Source organism: Colias croceus, chromosome 15, assembly GCF_905220415.1.
Source record: "Colias croceus chromosome 15, ilColCroc2.1".
NCBI classification, from domain to species: Eukaryota; Metazoa; Arthropoda; class Insecta; order Lepidoptera; family Pieridae; genus Colias; species Colias croceus.
Window position 1 is genome coordinate 6,434,236 of NC_059551.1, and position 21,931 is coordinate 6,456,166.

Sequence of the window (21,931 nt, forward strand, 5' to 3'; positions counted from 1 at the left end):
CCTTTATCATATTCGATACTATAATATACATTTTTTTTAGATATGTACATAAAGAATCTAAGAAGAAAAACGGTTATAACTAGATTTAATTTTCGGTATCAAAAGGGGATTCTACCCGATTCAGGCCTTAATACGAACAAAACAGGTATCTGTACAAGCTCCTTGAGCATGCTCGTCAAAGTTGACACAATCTGATTCGATCGGCGAATCGAAAGTAAAAATCGTATTACAATGCTCGCTTGAAGGTCAATTACATCTTTATGGATTGAAGTTAATGGGTACCCCTTGATGATCAATATTGATTAAATCGATAACTATATTCTGTTGTAATAAAGTTCAATCTGATGTCCAGATGGTGTAAAAAACAAAGAGCCTAAGAATCTGAGCACGCGTCGATGCTATCGCGGTCGGTGGAGGGCGTTACGAAAACCACTTATGTGTCTATCGAATTCCATTGCTCAGATATAGTGAGCTATTAATTTAAATGCGATTCATATTACGAACCTATACTCAAATTTAGCCTTTGGTATGAAAAAGTTACCGAAAAATTCTTATGGATGTGATTTTATTGAATTTATTTAATTATAATAGTACGTATTTAATAAATGCATTTAAAAAAATAATGTCATTTTATAAATGCTATAAATAATAAAGATCACTAAGCTAATTGTTCTTGCTTTAAAACCCATTAGCAGGATTCCAATTTCCATATTAATTGTTAATCATTTTGTAATTTCTGAACACTTAAGGGGAATAAATCACGCAAGCAACCTCTTGAACCGCTTCACAATTGTCCCAAAATGTCATTCATATTAACATGTCTTTATTACTTCGCCTTAATAAATTATCCCGACTATTCAAATAGAGAGCTTCCATAAATAGCTTTATCAAAGAAGTCGTAAATTATTTAAGGCATTTGCGGTATTTAACATCCTTCATATTATGTATAAAATACGTCAAAGTGACTGACTTACGATAAGAATGACACGTCCTTTATACAAGATTGAGTTGAGTCTTGAGTTAAAGCCCTTCCATTTGTTGTAGCAATTAAACTAGTTGAAGTTAAACGGTTTATAGTAGGTACGTATTGAACATTATGTTGTTTATAATATGATTTAAAATTTGTTATGCTTTATATAAAACAATACAATACAAAATCCTTTATTCAACACACACACACACTGAAGAAGAAAAGAGAGCATAGGTAAGTCGTGTTAAATAGGCGGCCTTATCGCTTTTAAGCAATCTCTGTCAGGCAACCTTTGGATAGGATTTTTTTAAATCTTAATGTTTTAATTAATGTATCATTATAAGTAACATCAATTATTTTTACTGAGAAAAAATGTATATATTCCAAAATTAATTTAGTAAATCGTTTATATTAATTATCATCCTGATATTTATAATTACGAAACGATAGAATAACATTTTTATTACATATTATTCAAGTTAAAATTTTATTACCTAAATAGAAACATGATGTACAAGTAATGATTACATTATCTGTTAGTCGTTGTTATACCCATAATTTATTCATTATTGCATAAACACAAACGTGAATGATTAAAGACTGAATAGTAAAGATCAGATGGTATCTTCCAAATCTATTTGTTTTGTTACTTATTCTAGATTCCAGTGTGCGAGTATTGTAAAACCACATTCTTCAGAACTCCTTGTTGGTGCTACTCATCAATTTAAAATGTGTAATCTTTGACAGATCACTCCGACACGGGGCGGTTGCGTTTTGTTATGGATACTCTGTTGCAATTGTAATACCTATATTTATGTTTAAGTTAAGACTGTATTTTGCTACCGTTCAAAGCTGAAGCTTAAATATTTATTTTAATCTGTACTAATATTATAAAGCTGAAGAGTTTGTTTGTTTGTTTGAACGCGCTAATATCAGGAACTACTGGTCCGATTAGAAAAATTCTTTCGTTATTAGATAGCCCATTTATCAAGGAAAACTATAGGCATATATATTACTAGCTTTCCGCCCGCGGCTTCGCCCGCTTTGTGCTTTAAACTATCCTATCTCTCAAGTTGGATCGAACTGCACATGGTGTGCGAATTTTATTATAATCGGTTAAGTGGTTTAGGAGTCCATTGAGGACAAACATTGTGACACGAGATTTATATATATTAAGATATATATCATTAGCCACGCGGGTGAAATCGCGAAGCGCAGCAAGTGGTAGATAAATCACCAAATTATAATATAACTATAAAAATTGTTTCTTTCTTTTATCATACGATGTGAAATATGTAAGTTATGTATTTAAAGCTATTTAACTGTCTTTATCTGAACAAAGGTACTTTATATAATTTTAATCTATGGTCTAATTTACACTAAAAACTAGCACAAAGAAGTATTTCACATTTACAACCGTGGTGTTTTAGTTTAATCTGTTCTTATGAACCGGTGTGAAATCGAAACTAATAATTGTTCTTATTACATTTGATACGATCGAAAGATGACAAACCATATGTTAAAATATTATTCAATAATTGAACACATGACATTTACAAATGTGAACCTATACGAATGAGTAAGCGAAGTTAAATATAAAATTGATTCGTTTGTATTGTATGCTATCGTCAAAGTTCATACAAAATACTAATATAGTACGCTTTGGTATTTTCGCCTTATACAATAATCGACTTACATTCATATGTTACACTGAAAAAACGTGACGGCTATAAATAAACAAGTTGCTGCTATTTACAACCGAGTAACTTGCTTCGGAGGGAGCCTGCAAAGTTTGTTGCTAAAATTATACAAGTCAACTTTGTTAACGTATGTTGGTAATATAAACCCACTAAGCTGGTCAAAAAATACGTATTAAAGGTTTGTTGCTTTTAACCTATTCACTCAGTAAATATAACTTACCTACTTACTATAGTGAATCGCGTTACTCTGTTAACAATACCCAACGTGCTCTGTTGTTTTTAGCAAAGTTGTTTCGTAAAACTAGCTAAGTAACACGATAATGTTAATCATATTTATTGGGTAGGGACAGCCAATCTACTTTGTTACTTCTACTCAATTGAAAATTTGTATACGTAGCCAAGTTACTGGGTACTGTCAATCGTGTTCATTGGTTAACTATAACTAAATATACTCTGTTCTTTCTAGTCAATTAAGATTGGTATATTTAGCCAAGTTACTTTGTATTCTTAGGCGGGTTTATAAGGTAACCATAGCTAAAATACTTTGTTGCAAGTACTAATTCAAACGACACATATTAAGCTATATATTTTCAGTATAAGCTGACCTGTGAATGTTTGTAAAACCTATACAAGGTGTAACAGAAAGGGGATATACACATTCGAACAGGGCGTGATGCACTGATGAAACTGAACAACGTTTCCCAAGGAAAATGGGTCGAAAGATAAAAAAAAAATTAAACCTCTCCATTATTTTCATCTTTTGACATTATGTTCTTTGGGAAAATTGTTCAGTTTCATCAGTAGGTACATCACGCCCTGCTTAGATGTGTAACCCCTTTCTGTTACACCCTGTATGCAATGTGAAGTCAGCTCATACTGAAAATATTTACCTAGTTCGATATGTTGTCATTTGTACCATTATTAGTGCAGGGGGCAAGATTTTGGCATGTCGGAAAAAAAGCCAATGAAACGTTCATGTAGGAAAATAACACTCATTTTACCGACACACCAAAAACTTATAAGAAACTGAAAGAAAATTATGCACATTAATGAAATTAGCTTTATTCAGTACACGATACAATCATTTCAAGTAACATACTACTTACACTTAGATAATACTACTTTTAAAAATAGTACACAATTCACAATGTCAAGAAACAATAACTATTTTGTGTTTTAATTTTCACAATAACAGGGTTAAATATAAATCATGAGTAAACTTTTAAGGAATGACTCACACTACGAACCTGAACAACTTTAATTAGGTCTATACCTAATCCAAAGCCAAATCCAACATCGTAAAAGAAATATCAGCTGTTTCATATACAAAAGTGAAATTATCTACTCTGCCAAAATCTACGGAACAGCTGATTTTATTTCGCGATGTTGGAGTTTGTTCTATAATGAAAGTGGTTTAGGTTTGTTTACATAAAAACAAACAACCATTATGGTAATGTAAGCAAGTTACTACATCTAAAAATTTTACTTATATGTATTTGATAAGTCAAAAGTTTAGGCAAAAACTAAAGAATAAGTTAGGAGAATAAGTAATCTTTTTGATCTAATAATTTTATTACAACCCAACAAGTAAAACCGTTATTTTAAACATTTGAATTTATTCTCATTGAAACATAATTCGTCGTCGGGAAAATGATCATAAATGCTAAAACTTAAACATTTTTTGCACCAAAAAAAAAATTAAAGTACAATAAGCTCTTTACATATTATATGGGAACTATATCCTACCTAATGTAATTTACTAAAGTAATAGGTATTTAATAAAGTAATAAGTATATGACAATATCTTGCTTGATCAGAAGTAACTTACTAATTCAAATATTTTTGGCTTGATTGTGGGGAAGCTTTCAGTGATATATTGTCCTTTGGTTTTCACAATCTTTTTCTAGCTGTAAAAAATAAAAAAAACCTAAGTAAATATTATACAAAAGTAATTAAACTAAAGCAGACAAAAAATTCAAAAAAATTGAACTCACCAGAAGATATCCTTTGGGTTTTTTAAGAGCCGCATATTCATTGTATTGAGGTATTGGAGCTATAGACTATAGTTAACTATTTTGCAGCAATTAGCTTCGTCTCTGTAGAGTCTTGCCACTTTAGTTCTACGGCTGTCCATGGCTGTTTTTGAGCCCTAATAGTTTGTCTTCTGCATCTTGCTCTTCTTCTATAATAGTTTGAATTAAAATGATGATGAAAAGTTTTTAATGTAAATTTGAATCTGCCTTGTAGGTGCTGAGGCGGCGTTCAGACACAGACACGTTCGTCACTCGACTATGATTTGATAGAAATGGCTGACTTTGCGGGCTACGCAGCCAATTCCTTGTTTCATTTTTATCAAGTTACTCGGTCAAAAATAGTATTCGCTCCATTGTTAATTGCCGAGCTGTGCTTATCTCCCAATAGATAAGTTATTTGTTTGTTTTTAAGTAAGAAACACGGTTATATGCATCATAGAAAGTTATTTAATTTTAGCCAAATAATATTATGTCTAAATTTAAATGATTTACTTGTCATTCAATCATTATGTAAGCTTGTTTATTTTTAACCGAACTCTGTGTAAATAGTAGCCAACTATGGTTAAGTCTAAAATTAAATAACTTGCTTATCATTAAATAATAACGTAAGCTTGTCTATTTTGAACCTAATTCGGTAAAGGTAATATTGACCGAGTCGGTAATTTTGAAATAAATAAGTACTTTTTTAATAATAGCCAAGAATATTTAGCAATACTTGCTTGTATAATACTAGCAAAGCTTTAATGCATATTTTAAATATGTCTTAATTGAATGCAGCAGAATAATTTTTAACCGAGCTAAATTGGTACTTTGCTAAAGAAAATTTTTCTCAGTGTAGTTACAGGTTGACATGACATAAAACTTTGGTGCATATACAATATAATATACGAAATTCAAATCAAATGCTTTCCAAGTAGGCTCAGCCTTTTCTGAACACCAACAAAATAATATGGTCTCGTTTATTTGTTGAATACTAATAATGGTAAAATCACATTTTATAATTAAATAATTAGAGTTTTTTTCCACTATTTCATTAAGTTGAATTTCCAGATGTAGTGTATATACCTGCAATTATGATTTGACGTTATCTGGTCCAAGGGACACTCCCAGACTCGTTAGCGACTGCTCTATAGCTTCGTTTGGACTATTCGAATGGAATTTAAACGTGGCAGTAATTGTTTTAAATTGTAAGACTGACGCAATTGCTTAAATTATTGCTCGGACGAATTAAGTAGCAATTCAAGAGAACAAGTAAAGTTAAGGAAGTCATTTTACGAAGAGACTGTCTAACGTCGTACATTTTTCATTCGCAACATTAACCAAATACGAAATATAATTCATTGCGAAAATGACTTCCTTGTTATAATCTAAAAATTAAAAAACATATTTCATACATGTCCGAGATGCATTTTCGTACATAATTAATGGTTCTGTACAACAAATGTCAGACGCTAAAAAAATTATTTATGATGTGACATTTCAGCTGAATCCATTCAGTGAGTGTTTGGGTGTCAAATGTGGTCTAATAACTCATGTGTTCATAATATTCGTTCTTTATTAGTATCCGTTAGTCAGATACGTATTTGGGTATTGACATTGTATTTATCTAATCATCTTAAATTATAGGAAAGTAGGTAAGGAAGAATCACAGTAATTTACAAAACGCAATCGTTATAAAAAGGCGTAACACATAACAGTGATAACAGTTTCGTTCCAATCAATTTGAAAGAGAAAAGTAACAATAATGATGTATTTACCAACGCCTACAATTCACAAGACGGATTTCAAAATAAAGTTCAATTTATTAATACAGGCCTAGAATACAACACTATGGTTACGACAGTCATTGTATGTTAAGCGGGTACTTCGTCTTTCGCGCTAGGCTCTTGCAAATTTATTGTTGGTCGCGCCCCTTCTGTGACACGGCTAGATACGACTATCACTGATTGAATTAAACCGCGTCATTGAGATAGTGCAGTTGTAAGCGCAAGATAACAACTAACGGAGTCTTGTGACAATGATGCGATTAAACTTTCATTGTACTGCGTTGTAATGAATTTTACGTTTATTTCTATATTCCTTGAAGCAACATTAACGAGGCGCAAGGAAATTGTAACCTTAATACGTGACAAGTTGAAGTTATAGTTGCTAGATGTGATAAGTTGTTGTAAGTGTCGTGTTGGATAAAATGTGATTTTATATTATTTACTTTTAATACAAGTCTTTTTATTTTTTCCCGTTTTACTGTACTCTACATAGAGTTTCATTATATTACTTATATGTGCGCCAAGACCTCTCCTTCCGTTGAGCACAACATCATTATTTCATGTGTCTTACAGGTCACACACTGTTATAAAAAAGAGAGGGTTACAATTATTGTAACCCTACGAAATAAATACTTTATCGCACTATTATAGTGCGATAAAGTATTTATTTCGTAGGTTTATTTGATACAGACTTCGTTTTGCATTCGTTAATACTGATAAGAAAGAAACCATACAAGCGTTAAATAAAACCGTCAGTAATCGAAACTTCACGCTCAGTACGGACCATCAGTTTGTTTTTAACAATAGTTAAGTGCTCGCTCCTGCTTAGCCAAAGGCGCATGCTCACCTTTGACCCCACACGTGCTACTCTGATTGGCTGAAAGTGAACACTCATCGTTTCGTAATACTCTGGCTATTATATTCTAAATAATCATCAAATAAACGCGGGCCACGCGATAACGCAATTATGCCAGCAGTCCATTGAATGTCAAATGTGAACTAGCGTGAATGGAGCTTCTTAAAAGCCGCAGTGGAAAATAAATATTGCAGCTATGTAATTGAGCGTTAAAAATGATATGGTGGGATGAAATTTTATATTGTATAATTATAATGCAATTTTTGATTCGTCTTCAGTGTGACTGAGCCAATTGAGCTCTTTATAAAATTTATGTTGTAAAATTTGAATGTGCAAATATTGTAATAACATTATTTCTCTAGCTAGTTATACGATAGACGCCAACATCGAGAGGCTTCTTTCACTAACTGTAACGATACCTTAAATAGCATCATTGTGTATCGAACACAAATTGCTCGTAAAATTGGCATTGCTATGCATACTTGGATGTATGCAAAACTAATCAAAAATTGATAGACATTAGCCTACATTATCTCTAAAATGTATATACATTCGAGGCGTTTTTAATCAGTTTTCGTTGCGTGACCGTTTTCAGTGTAATATAAATAGTATAATAGGAAATGCGCTCACGTACGGCCTAAGCCTTGCTAATGACAAGCAATTTCGATTTTGAAACAACATATTAGATGAATTTATATTGTCTTTTAATTTGATCTAAATAGCTGAAATAGCGAGCTCAGTGCATTCCTTACATAAACGCACGATTAAATCTGATAGTTTGATTTGTTTAGGGGCTGCGATTAATTACGTGAGGCTCGAAAGGGGGGGAGGGGTCCATCAAAACATCACGAAATATCACAAGAGGGATGTATTTATTTATTATGTATTTATTTTTAGTCAAACGCGTACAACTTTTTCGCATATCTTTCATTATTTTTATGACAATCAAAAACAAACTGCAATCTTTCTGTCTACCTCTGAACGTTTATTATAGTAGTCTTTAATTTACTATAATAAAATTAGATGATCGTATACCAGTATTTTTTTATAAATAAAAAATTGATTCTTTGCAGGTACGAAAAAATACACGTGATATAGGGGGGAGGGGTAGTCTTAAACCTCTCCAGGTATCACCAAGGGGTAGGGGGGGTCAAAAAATACCAAAAAAAACATCACGTGATTAATGGATGGCCCCTTACGAGTACGACTGTTTAAGATAAACTGATTTTGGCATAGACGTTTTTATAAACCCATTTCTATGCAAAACTAATAGGTGTAATAAAACTAAAAGGTACCTCAGAAATTATGGTAAAATATACAAAAAAGATAGGCATAATAAAATCAATGAGAAAATCGTTATGTTTTCTATCACATCAAAACAACAAACAAGATACCTAAGCACCTCTACGCATCAATGAACCCAAGGTCGTGCTTTTATGACATTAAACAAAAACAAGACAAACAACATAGCAAAGAAGGTAACGGTTATACATCCTATGCTAATACTTTATCTCGTCATCGGGCTAAGTGCCACACGAGCTGTCAAACTGGATGTCTGAGCCTGCCCTGACGTGACAATGACAGGACGGGAGATGTCAACATATCATGTATTGATGCTTTATAATATTATATAAATCACCTTGTGAGTACGAGCTTTGTAAGGCTTAGGCTACACTGTAAAGCTGGGAGAGTAGTAGCGAATATCATACACGCCTACATGCGAGTATAATATGCTAAGCGTTGGTAAATATTAATAACTTACTAAGAATTTTCAAAAATAAAGTGTTGAATAATAACCAGTTACTTAAGGTGTATAGTTAAATAATTAAGGCTTTGTAGTTTGTACAAACTTATAGAAAAACCTAATAATTATGAATATTTTTCAAATTCCTAAGTACATATTGGATTAAGAAAATGTTCGACAAAAATAAGAAACCGAAAAAGTTTTAATTTGTTTATTATTTTTTCATAAGAGTTAAATTATTTAGATTAAATAAATTACAAGAACAACACTTTCAGAATGCTGCAGTTATAGCAAATCATAGTTAAAATCGACTAGTAAATAATTAACAAGTTACGATATTGATTTATTGATCCCAAGTGCACTATAAACATCCTCCGCTGGTCTATTCATTCAGAGTGATAATGAATCCTTTATGGAGCTTTAAAATTGATCGATAAGTCTCAACACTTAAATGACTTAACCACAAGTGCCTGCGGCTAATTTGTTTTTAACGCTAAACATGTACATTTTGGTTAGGTAAATTATTCATGATTTTCAAATTTTATTTATGATTTTCCTTTAGTACGTAATATTCTCGGAAGCCTAATTAAATTTAATTATGCTTTTCAACCATATATTGGTAATACAAAATTATAACATTCGATATAAAAAAGTCATTACTTACGTTTACGATTGCTTATTAACATTTTCAATTTCGTGTTTTAGTTAACAAATTATTAAACCATCGAAATGCTTATGAAATTAGGCACTGGCTAAATTAGAGTATAATTAACCGGATTTAATTAAGTGTTTAACAGCATCTCAATCAGAACCATTAAGTCAGAGGAAGTCTCTAATGGACCACTTTCGGTAGCAAAGTTAAAGATGGTGTTAAGAAATAATTACTGGCGGTCACGCCCCCTTTGATTGCTTTTTGTAAGTGCTCGTAAATCTACATCGATTCCTTGCTACATTTCTCATTTGAAATAATAAGTCGATGGGCGGTTGCTCAAGTTCACATATTACAATCCAAATTGGTTCGCAGTAATTGTTAAAAACTTGAATTTCGAATTAATGACAGCGTAATTGGAGGCTTTAGTACGCTTTATTGGGTAATATTACGATTCAGACGCACCGCGACGGCAATAAAAATAACGGTGCTGCGGCTAAGTGCTCTAAATGCCACCAGACCTCATCCTAGATTACATTAGATGCGCCGTAATTTACATCCTCAATTGGCTAATCAATCGTCGACAGGACGGGGACGAAATCTCGTATTCGCCGCAAATCAGTTCGGCGGATGTTCACTTGGAGGACGGTAAATCGTGAGAAATATATTGAAACTGGTATATTTAACATAAAATAATGTGCTGATCCGATAGTTTATTAATTCTTAATATATTTATTAGCATTCAAGAGTGTGAGACTGATCCATAGGTACCATCATCATCAATCTATTAATTTTCCCACTAAAGGCTTTTATGTGTTAAAAAATGATAATTAAATAAAAATAACCTGCCGGTTTTGCTGTGACTAATTCGAGAAATTTTCAAAGACACAAATTTTTAAAAGAAAAACTAGATTCGTCACAGTCTCGAAGCTTCTAGATGAATATGAGATGAATCCAATACTGTATTAAACCAGAATTCGGCGCTTGTCAATTTTTATAGATAGGCATCTATGCATAATTGAATCCGACGAAAAGGAAGTGGCACCAAATCGAAAGGAAGTCGATCGTACCTCGATAGCAGTGTGTGAGAAAGGAAAGAGGTTAGTAAGGCTGATGATGTAACTGTCACCGGGAGGTATCGCATGTTTGAAACAGATATGTCGGCCCACATATTGGCGTTGCGTGGATCACGTCGACATGGTTCGTAACGCTAGGCATTCAAGGCCGGACTTAATTAGATAGGAAGATTAAATTTCTTTATGAGTACCAATGTGCGAATTGTAAAATCACTTCTTTCCGATGTTGGTCTAGATGTGTTTCGGAATAGGACGTTACTTCCAGATCTGCTTTAGAAACGGATACATTTATATCTCTACTCGAAAAACAGGTAACATTAAAAAATATGTTTTTTGCGTTAAGTTTGCCTGTAGTTAACGTAAGCAGAACATAGCAATACGAGTTCAACCGCCGTGTAATTTTACAGCGCTAAGAGGCGTTGTTTCCACTGAATGATTTAATTTGAACTTGTGTTTGTGGATGCCCCTTACGTTATCTTAATACAGCGTTTAGTCGGATCGCTGGCTTATCTCCCAGCATCGCATTATGACGTGAGAACGTTTCACACGGACCACTGAGAATCTTGAACAAAAAGGAATGTCAGAGTTGTGTAAGATTCTACTACAGTATGACATTTGGCCAATTTGCATTGAACGTGTGCTCTTGGCGTATATTCACGTCCATTTTTAAAGCCACGTTCCCTTCATTGTTCTGTTTGCTCTTGTTATTTATCATACTATTGTTAGTAATGCAGAAGTTCATACGAGTGTTTCGTTATACAGTGCCACGGCGTGAAATATGTAATATGAATCTAAAAAAAACTGGTTTTTAATAAGGTGTATTTTTTTATTTATTTTGTTCAAATTCAATTTTATTGTGTGTCCAAAAAACTGAACTTAATTAAGATGCTTACTTTTAATAACTATTTTTCTAATTTTGTACTTGGACAGCTATTAAAAATTCGCACCTTCAACTGTTATAGCAGCCCCTAAAACATAAGATAACGAAGCTGATTTCATAATTAGCATGCATGTGTATAAGTAATTAGGATGAAAACTGTTAAATGTCTCATTCGTGCAGAAACAAAACACGGGTGTTACACATTTCTTCATTCAGCATTAAGCAATTGACAGGCGCCGTGCGGTGACTAGGGCTTGAAGAATTTTAAGTTTTCGCGTGAGAAGTGCCGTAATCCGATTTTATCAGTCCCTAGACGTGTCTTCGTGTCGTCTGATAAAATAAATTAAAGAATTATAACAAATTATGAATGCGTTAACAAGCTAACATACATTTTGACAAATGACTGCTTCCTATGTCGTTATGCTCGTAAATATGCAAATGAGTCATTCCTTTTTTGGGCAATATGTACGAGTTGTGTGAATTTGACTTTTAGATTTTTCGGTGCGAGATGATTCACTCAGTCTTAATAAAAACAAATCATTAACAGCACCATATATGCATATTTTATAATGCTACGCAACGTTATGTCTTTGTTTATTTATGTGTGTATTAATAACTTTGCATTTAGCTTTTTTTTAGTTTTATTGAAATGTTTTAAAAAAAGACTAATTTTAAGAACAGATTGATTTAATTAGCTGACTGTATATAGAGTATTATTCAAGTAATTTTTGAAATCGTTAACGATATTTTAATGACACGTAACAAAACGAACAAAATGATAAGTAACATACAAAATCTCGTTATGATTACACTAATTTGTCAGAGCCTCGTTGTCAAGTACGGCCCATTCATATCACGTGTGGGAAACATTATGAAATTGAAAATGATCATATTTCTTTTAAAAGACACTAGGCTATTGCACAAAGATTCACCTAGTTTTCGTTGTTAACTATTCATTATTAAGTATGTGCCGTGAGAGAGTTTTTGTTATTGCTATTGTTTGCTTTGATATGAGCATTCCTAGGGCATTGGACAGGCCTCGCGATCATATTCCAATATTTTATACGACCGGTAGAAAAAAAAATATTAAGTAATTTGTTCTAAAAAAAATATATAAATATTTTTACTCGTACAAAATTTCAGTTTTCATCCTTTTTATATTTAACTAGCTTTTCGCCCGCGCTTCGCCCGCGTTTTCAAAGGAAAACCCGCATAGTTTCCGTTCCCGTGGGATTTCCGGGATAAAAACTATCATATGTGTTAATCCAAGTTACCCTCTATATGTGTGCTAAATTTCATTATAATCGGTTCAGTAGTTTATGCGTGACAACCAATATAATGTAAATATATATAGATTATTATGTATAATGGATCTAAGATCTGCGCATTATAAAATATATACGTATGAATACATGAATTTAAATGGAAATTAGAATTATGGTCTAGTTATAGTCTATTAAAATTGTCGATCTCAGTTGTATCGTGTAATTATATAGTATCTGGAATTCATCAAGTTTTCCACTTCAGATAAATATTCTTTATAGTGATTAGTATGAGTTTATTTGCATGTATATCCCTACTAATATTATAAATGCGAAAGTAACTCTGTCTGTCTGTCTGTCTGTTACTCAATCACGTCTAAACTACTGAATCAATTTTCATGAAATTTGGTATGGAGATATTTTGATACCCGAGAAAGGACATAGGCTACTTTTTATTCCGGGAAAATGACGCAATCCCGGAAATCCCACGGGAACGGGAATTATGCGGGGTTTTTTTTGACTGCGCGGGCGAAGCCGCGGGCGGAAACCTAGTAATATTATAAATGCGAAAGTAACTCTGTCTGTCTGTCTGTTACTCAATCACGCCTAAACTACTGAACCAATTTGCATGAAATTTGGTATGGAGATATTTTGATACCCGAGAAAGGACATAGGCTACCTTTTATTGCGAAATATGTACCACGGGCGAAGCCGGGGCGGACCTCTAGTTGTATATAAATATCTTTTTTCATGTTCTGATATTCATTTTTACATAGTTGAACGATTGTGTATGAAAACCTTCCTTTCTTGTCCGTATTTTCTCTATCTTAGTATATATATACATATATGTGTTTGAATTAAAATATGAGGTTTATATTTTCTTCGTTATTGTTTCTCGCTTTGGTCTTTGAATGGGTTATTAAATTTACTTCTTATTAATATGTTTTACCTTTTTAAATGCACCTGTATGATTGTATCCAATATGGGCCCAAGTTTAATTTACTATCGGTTTTATCTAATTAAAAAACAATTATTCAAAGCTTTATATAAGCCTACAATTTGAGCCTGTTTATCCAGAATTTTAATCAATATTCGCCTTGTACATAAATCATAAAATCAAATCACCAATTACACGGAATTAATTTATCCTTAAAAATATGTTAATTACTAATTTAAAAATTGCGTGATCAGTTTGATAAAAATCACCGAGGATTTAATCGAATAAATTTATTGCACGGTAGCAATACGATTTAAAATTACTTTAAAAATTTCTTTATATACTGAAAATGGCTTGAATTCAATAAGAGTGCCTATTAAAATATGCTGACAGCATTCCAACCAATTAAAACGTTGCACCAATAAATTCGCAGCTGATTTATGTTAGTCTGAATCATTAATGTGTAAGGTATGATAAAAGTAAATATTTTACTTAAAGTAAGTTATTAGTGGAAACAAATCATAAATATATGGAAGGCTTTACGCTATATTTTGGGCTTGAGTTAATTAAGAGCTAGCGCACAAGAGCAACTTTTATCTCCGCAACTATTTTGTCTCTCCCATCAACTCTATGGGCTAGTAAGAAAGTGCGCGCACGTAGCGACGCAAATCCCGGGAGATTTTTTTACTATCCCATAGAGTTGATGGGAGAGACAAAATAGTTACGGAGACAAAAGTTGCTCTTACGCGCTAGCTCTTATAGTATTGAAAATTTTATTTGAATTGTAGTTTTAATAGTTTCTGTTAAACTATTTGTTAAAGACTTAGTTAATTTATACAGCGCCCAAATCCTTAACAAATACTTGCAAATGTAGAGAAGGATAGTGTGTCCATCTGTATGTTTTATGCTCTACCTAAAAGTATTTTAATACCTATATAATACTAATAGTAGAAGAAAGGCCAATGCTGTAAGGGTTATTAACCTCGAATTAAGGGTTGTCCTTATCCTGGTACCTATAGTTAGTATAGATATACTTATAATTTACAATCCACAGAATCTGGCGTCTCGGGTAACGCATCTGTTTGACCTAATTATTAAGTATACTCGACTTCCAAGAAAAAATACAACACTCATTCTAAAAAATGTGTAATTATTTTCGCATATTATAAGGTACATATAATTTGTATTGGCATTTCGTCGGATGTTTAAATAAATTAAATAGAGTTATTTATCTTTCCTTTCGTTCCGTTCGCACGGTTTACAGCAAATTAGTGAATATGTATGACTTAAATCTAGTTTTCGACATCATACTTTTCAGACGAACCACTTTATTATGAACGCGTCGATGAATGGATCTTTGTCTGTAGGCTAGAATAGAATAGAATAGAAAACACTTCATTGTACAATACACACAAAAAACAAATTTTACAGAAACGATATGTAACTTAAAATAAATGTACAATTTGGCGGCCTTATCGCAAAGCAGTTTCTTCCAGGCAACCTTGGGATATAGGAAAAATAAATCAGTAAAAAGGTAAATAATATTATACAAAAACAAAGGAGAAATGAGCAGTATAGGATAACAAATATTAGAAGAGCTATTAAGTTTATATAGTGATTTTATCAAAAGAAGATAGGGATCTATTTGAATGATTTGAAATAAAATCTGTGGTTAATTAATTAACTGAAATTCATTACAATAATGTTTGCAACTTTTAATTACTGGTGCTATATCCTCCGACTTTATTTCAAATTGGCCATTATTTCAAAACGGCCCATAAATGATCATTTTTATAAGAATCTGCAACGCCAATTATACGGTTGTTGATGATGCAATTCTAATTTTTCGCGATTTCGCACGCCGATGGGATTTTTTGGGTTTATTGTTATAAATCACGATAATATCTATAGCGAAACGATTTCATTTGAATGAAATCGAGAGTGACGTTTTGTTCAATCAACTTTTTGCATTTTTTCTATTAACATAGCGGCGGTGGTCGTTTCATAACATCATAATTTTACACCGATACATTTACGGTAATAGTTTTACTATTTTTGACAAAATAAAATTGATTACATTACTTTTTGTGACATAAATATTCGATCATACTTCATGAATTATATAAGTTTCGTGATGTAATATTTATAATCTCACTACTATTGAACTAGACGTCCGTCGCCCATTTATGACCTAAATTCCGCACATAAAGGCTAGACGCACAATTAAAACGCGCAATCAACTCGATTATTGTGCTTAACGAACTACTACTTTAATTAATTGCAGAATCGTATGTGAAACATGCAGTTTTTTGTGCATCCACTTAAAGGTGATCGCAACAAGGTGCGTGCAATCAGTTTTATGTCTACATTCATGTGTGTGAAAAAGATTTGAGTGAACAATTCAGTTCCCATGCACCGATTGCCATCGAGTTATGCAATGAAGACGTATGCCACGCATAGGCAATGAAAGTGAGGACTTTTTTAACTCGTGTGATCGTTATGGGTTTAAGTAATGTAGGTTTATGGGTATTTATGATCGTAGCCTTGTCACATTAAACAAAATGCATTTTCTGTTTTCTTTATTATTTGTTTATTTGAAATTTAACGCAAAGTCACTGTGAAAGAAAATATACATCAGTCTGAGTGAAATATAATATGTGTGTACGTAGAATACTGGTTACAAACGTAGCTACATGCTACGTGATTTTCATAACATTAAATAATTTCTTAACTCATCCATATTACTGATAAATTACTTTACTCAAGATATTATAGCGTGGCGCAAGAATCATAAATAGATTTTAGTGAATTAATATCTTAAAGAGTATCTTTCATATAATTTAAATTGCGGTGATTTAAAAGTCCAAGAGTTATATAATTTACGAGTGTATTTTAAATATTTTTGCAATAAATAATATGTTAGAAACGGTATCGTTATCATTTGATCTGTTTAGCTCGGAGCGACCAAAGCCGTTCATATTATAATCAGCTTTTCATATCTTCTAATTCTGTCTTGGCCAAGTCTCTCCGACGCAAGAAACAATATCAAATATATTATAACATATTGTTATGTAACTATATAGTGCAATATTCACCTCTTATGTGGAACGTGACGTTTTATAAATAAATGTTATATATTGAAAAATATTTATAATGTTTCTGTTCATTTTAGTCTAGTGATTTCCAATTTTATAATAAAGTTTGTTACATGTACGAAGTTGACCTCAGCCGTTCGGCTGCACATTATGAAAATGAATCTAAAAATTATGCGTCTCGGTCTATACCGTCGTCTGTGCATTTTTTTACAATCTGAGTGATGTACTTGAATGCAGACTATTTCAAATTTCCTTGAATTTTTATTAGAAATCTCAGACTCTTCAGAAACTAGAAGGCTAGGTAACGAAAACACTCATGCGATTTTCAACATGGTACAGTATATTTTTAGGTTGTTTAGGATTGAATTCCTGTGTGGTATTGTGGTGGCAATTTTGAGAGTGTCGCGAATTCATCCCCAGTGAATACAAATACGATGCAGTCATCGTGATTCATGTGTCTGCTGCAGCGACGAATAATATTTACGAGTCCCGCATAGATACAAATATTTTTGTTCGGGAAAACTATTAGTATTCAATCCAATCGATGTATAGAATTGGTATCGTTATAAAAAACTAACTACCGTGAGGTTGTTTAAGTTGTGAAATGAAAATGCCGTGAAATACAATTTATCCAAACGACAATAATATTGTTTTGCAAACTATGGAACACTGGAAAAGTTCTCGCATATTTCATTAAAGAAACTGTTTCATGCTGTAGATGATAGTATCGTCGCAAATAGGTAAATTGTATTTAGCATCGAAATGTCTGCTGATACGATCTCTTGCATTGTGCCTACCCAATTATAGCCCTGTGTATATCGCCTGCTAATTTGCTGAGTTTAAAGCAGTACTAGAAGTAGCATAGATTATCTGATATTTTGTGAATGATGCGACTTTCTCTTCCCTTTAGAACGCTCCAGTTTTGTAACAACATTCTACTTTAAACACATTGTTTCTGAAAATTTAATAGGACAAGCATTTTCCTTCCTTATTTGCATCTCAATATCTGTCAATAGAAAGTTACTTGTTATCAATCTCATTATTATCTATAACCCTATCTAAAAACCGCATTGTTACAAGCAATTAAAATTATAATAGTACTATCAAAATATATCTCAGCAAACAGCAAACGCACTTGCATTCTAATATCCCATCTCGTTGTGAAGGAACATTACAATTAGATAGGCCATAATGATAGATTACAATCGATTCCATTACTACTCCGTATTCAATAACTCTATAACTTTTACTAACAATATACTACAAGTACTATTCTAAAGAAGATTGATGGTATTCATAACAGATGGTCACTTAGCAGTCGCTGGCTCTTGGAGATAATGTACGTGAATATTCCTGTATAATTAGAGTTAGACTGCAATTATATGCAAATGGTTATGAGCTCGTTTTGAAATCATTCATTTGTCGTCACACCTACCCGGGATAATTTAGTGACGCAAATATTTATCATTAGCATACTGATGCTCTGGGATTTTGCAACGGTAACGTAAAACTGTTCATTCTGATTTTTATTCATAAAATATAAATTATAGAGCAAGGATTAAATAGAAGTCTGCGAAATACTGTTATAAAATATTTAATTTTAGATTTTATAAAATTTTGTCTATTGCATGGACGAACTTTTTGTTTGTATTTTTTTTTTGCGAATTCAGAAAATAAAATTATTGTAAGGATATTGAAAATACCATCCAGTTGTATGTAAATGTGTTATAATAAAAACATTAAATCGTCCGCAAAATATAAAATAATTGTTCACCGTTCATTTTCTCTTCTCCGCTCTTCCAATAAACTAGATACAAAATGCGCAATTACATCAAAAAATGAAAGCCAATCACATAAAATAAAATACAAGACGTACGCACTCACTGATGCGTATAATAAACCGGAATAATGTCGCTGTACGCGATCGAAATTAAATCGAGCAGCTCTGACAGTTATCTAACTCTACGCACTCCGTATTCCGTACCAGTGAAAGCGAAATGTCTAATTATTTTTTATTTTATTTTATAATAACAGAGATGACACAGCAGAACGTTGTATTGTGGTTTTTTTCCTGCATCGGGAATGCAATCTTCGTGCGGTCCGTGAGAAACGATTAAAAAGAATGTGATTGACTTTTGATGCCGCAAAATGATTACCATCTACGAATTCAGCCACATTGTAAAGCTGAACTGGTATCAATGTCTATATTACTCGCGAATAAAAAAAAGTTCGGCCGATTTAAATTGGTTTGAAAGACGCGATGTCTGATAAGAATATTCTTATTAGAATCGTAATTATATACATTGAGAGTTATATCATAAAGCTATTACACTTTCTATTGTATGTCGTCATTGTAAAGACATATTTGTTATAATCGTTTTAAATACGAGTGCTTTGAATTTGAAATTGTTTGCTTATTGTACGTCAATTCGACGATGCAATATAGAGATAAGTGCAGTTTTGATGCAACGTTTTTATTTTTTAAAACATAGTTGTAATCGTATTACAATAAGCGGTTTTCATTTACACACACTTATATTAAGTTAACTATACGTATTTATTAAGGAGATTATTTAAATATATTAAAAGTTCTCTATTAAAATGAAAAAGAGATTGAAATGTTTTGAAAAAAAAAATACGAAGACTGTATACTGTATAGTGTATATTTTTAGGTGTTGTCAATAGGTTTGGAAATAAAATAAGAGAAGAAAAATAAAGACATTAAATATTTTGCTCCGATACGTTTATGTTATTTTTTATCACCTAAAGAAATAATTTATTGCGATTCTCTTTTATATGAAATATTTGGTGAAATAAAATGTACGCTATTTATTAAAATATATGAAAATATTTTAAATAGATTAAATTAATTAAATTTTATTGCAAGCGACAAAATAAACGAAGAAATTATTATTAAATTCCGAAATATTAAAACACAATTGATTTTCATTTGGCTAAAACGTTAAATTAGTTTGACCGATATTGATAGCAAAAAATGTATCCAATAGATCAAATTGTATCAAATTTTCTATTGAAATAAAAGTGAAAGATAAGGTAAATAATAATGAATCACTTGTCCCGGCTTTAACAATGGTTAAAATAAAAAGCACCGTCGGCCGGCGGGCGGCGCGCGGCGCGTTTAACTTTCTGGTTTACTGGGTCGAATAATCTTGTTTAGTTTGTTTTTATTTGTTTTTATTTATTTTTTATTGTACACAGTGAAAATGTAGTGAAACTGTAACTTATTAATTCACCTTGACGTATTGTATGGGAAATATTTTTTAGCAATTCGTTCTATTAAGTTTGGTATACTTAACTAGACGGTTATCTAATCGATTGCTCGAGTTTTTTTATTGGTTATTGTTTTTTTTTTGTGAGTTAAAGTATAATAAGAACAATATTTAGTTAGTGTATTTAAAAAAAATATTTTTAGAAACATTATCTATCGTAATTATTTAATCTACGATATACGAGCAAATAAATATATTTGATTTGATTTGAACAAAAAGAAAGTAGGTATATAAGTCCATTTACAATTATTAATTTATTTTTTTATGATAATTGTTTATAGATCAATAAGCAATCCTTAATATGGTAGGTATATATTAATGAATGCGTTAAAGCAATAAAATCGTAAGTAATAAAAATAAAAATTAATTTTTAATATTTTCTTACATTTTTTTATTAAATTGAATATTATTGTATTCTATTAAGAAGATTAATGGTATAATTTTATTTGTCTTCTACGCTATGCAGCTATAAGTATAAGAAATGCAGTATAATGAACACGTGATTTATTGTTTGAAAATATTTTTTAAGTGTAAGAAAAATATAATAAATAAATATCATGCTTAATTTAAATTTATAAATCCTATTAAACGTTTAAAAATTTCTTCCTTCGCACAATAAATAAAAAATAATAGACCTACCTTTCGTACAGAAGAAAATATTAAAGATGCCTCGACGGATCCGATTTTAAATCGGTATCAAAAAGCACTTTTCCAACAGAAAAAAAATCAAAAAGTTTAATAAAAATCCGTTGCGATCGCGCTTATTGAGAGCACAATAGTTTTCACATTCGTTATCACTACGTTTTTAATCACAATATCCATAGGAGTCAGTGGCACTCGATACTATCCATTCCATAACGGGGGTGCAGATCGTCGGAGCGAGCTTAAAGCTGTGCGCGTGCGCAGGCCGGCATTGCATCGCGTTATCACCGCGAGCGGCGCGCCGCGCGACAACAACAGAACTTGAGAGCCGATCTCAATAATAACAAGAAAAGAAAACGGTCCAGTTTCAGCGAGGCTTCCGGATGGCTCGGACGGGGCGCGGTCCGCCGTCTCCCTCGCACGCGCGGTGTCGTTGCGCTCTCTCACTCTAACGGTACTCGGTTGCTTGAACGATAGCGCTAGTCGCAACCGCGACGCCGCCCCGTGTGCCTGTGATACTGCCTTCGAAATGCGAAATGGATTTTCCCGCCATAGTTACGTATTTTACATCGTCAATTTATGTGACGTTTTGAATGCATTATTATAATTAATTCGAATGCATGTACGATTATTACGAGCGCCATTTGGTTGACACTTCTAGTTTCATTAAAATTACATCCGTTTTTGCAGCAAATAAGGTCTTTTAAATCTTATCAGTTAGGTATTTTAAAAAGTATACTTATTCTCTTATCACACCATAAATTCGCGAAAGCGACAACGTCGTTGAAATCTTTTGTACTGCATTACACAATATATTGCTACAGATAGTTTTCATGCATTTTTTAATTAAATGTCGTGAGTCCGATAACGAATGGTTACGAAATAGCCTTAAATCTTACAGTGGACTGGAGCACTGGAGGTTGGCGGAGGCAACACTTTGCAGAGTTTTATTGCAATAATTACATACGACATGACCGTGTTCAAAACACGTTGAGTGCAGTTTATAGCATTGTGCGGATGTCATAAACTTG

The 21,931-nt window shown here is 32.3% G+C and overlaps 1 protein-coding gene across 1 annotated transcript in view; it reads right to left on the minus strand.

Moving 5' to 3' along the window:
• Nucleotides 1–21,226, minus strand: part of LOC123697808 (transcription factor hamlet-like) — a 93,760-nt gene extending 72,534 nt beyond the window's left edge. The window contains exon 1 of the mRNA XM_045644359.1: nt 20,898–21,226. The gene's annotated coding sequence lies outside the window, so the exon portion shown is untranslated. The remainder of the gene's footprint in view (nt 1–20,897) is intronic.
• Between the last annotated feature and the right edge of the window lie 705 nt (nt 21,227–21,931).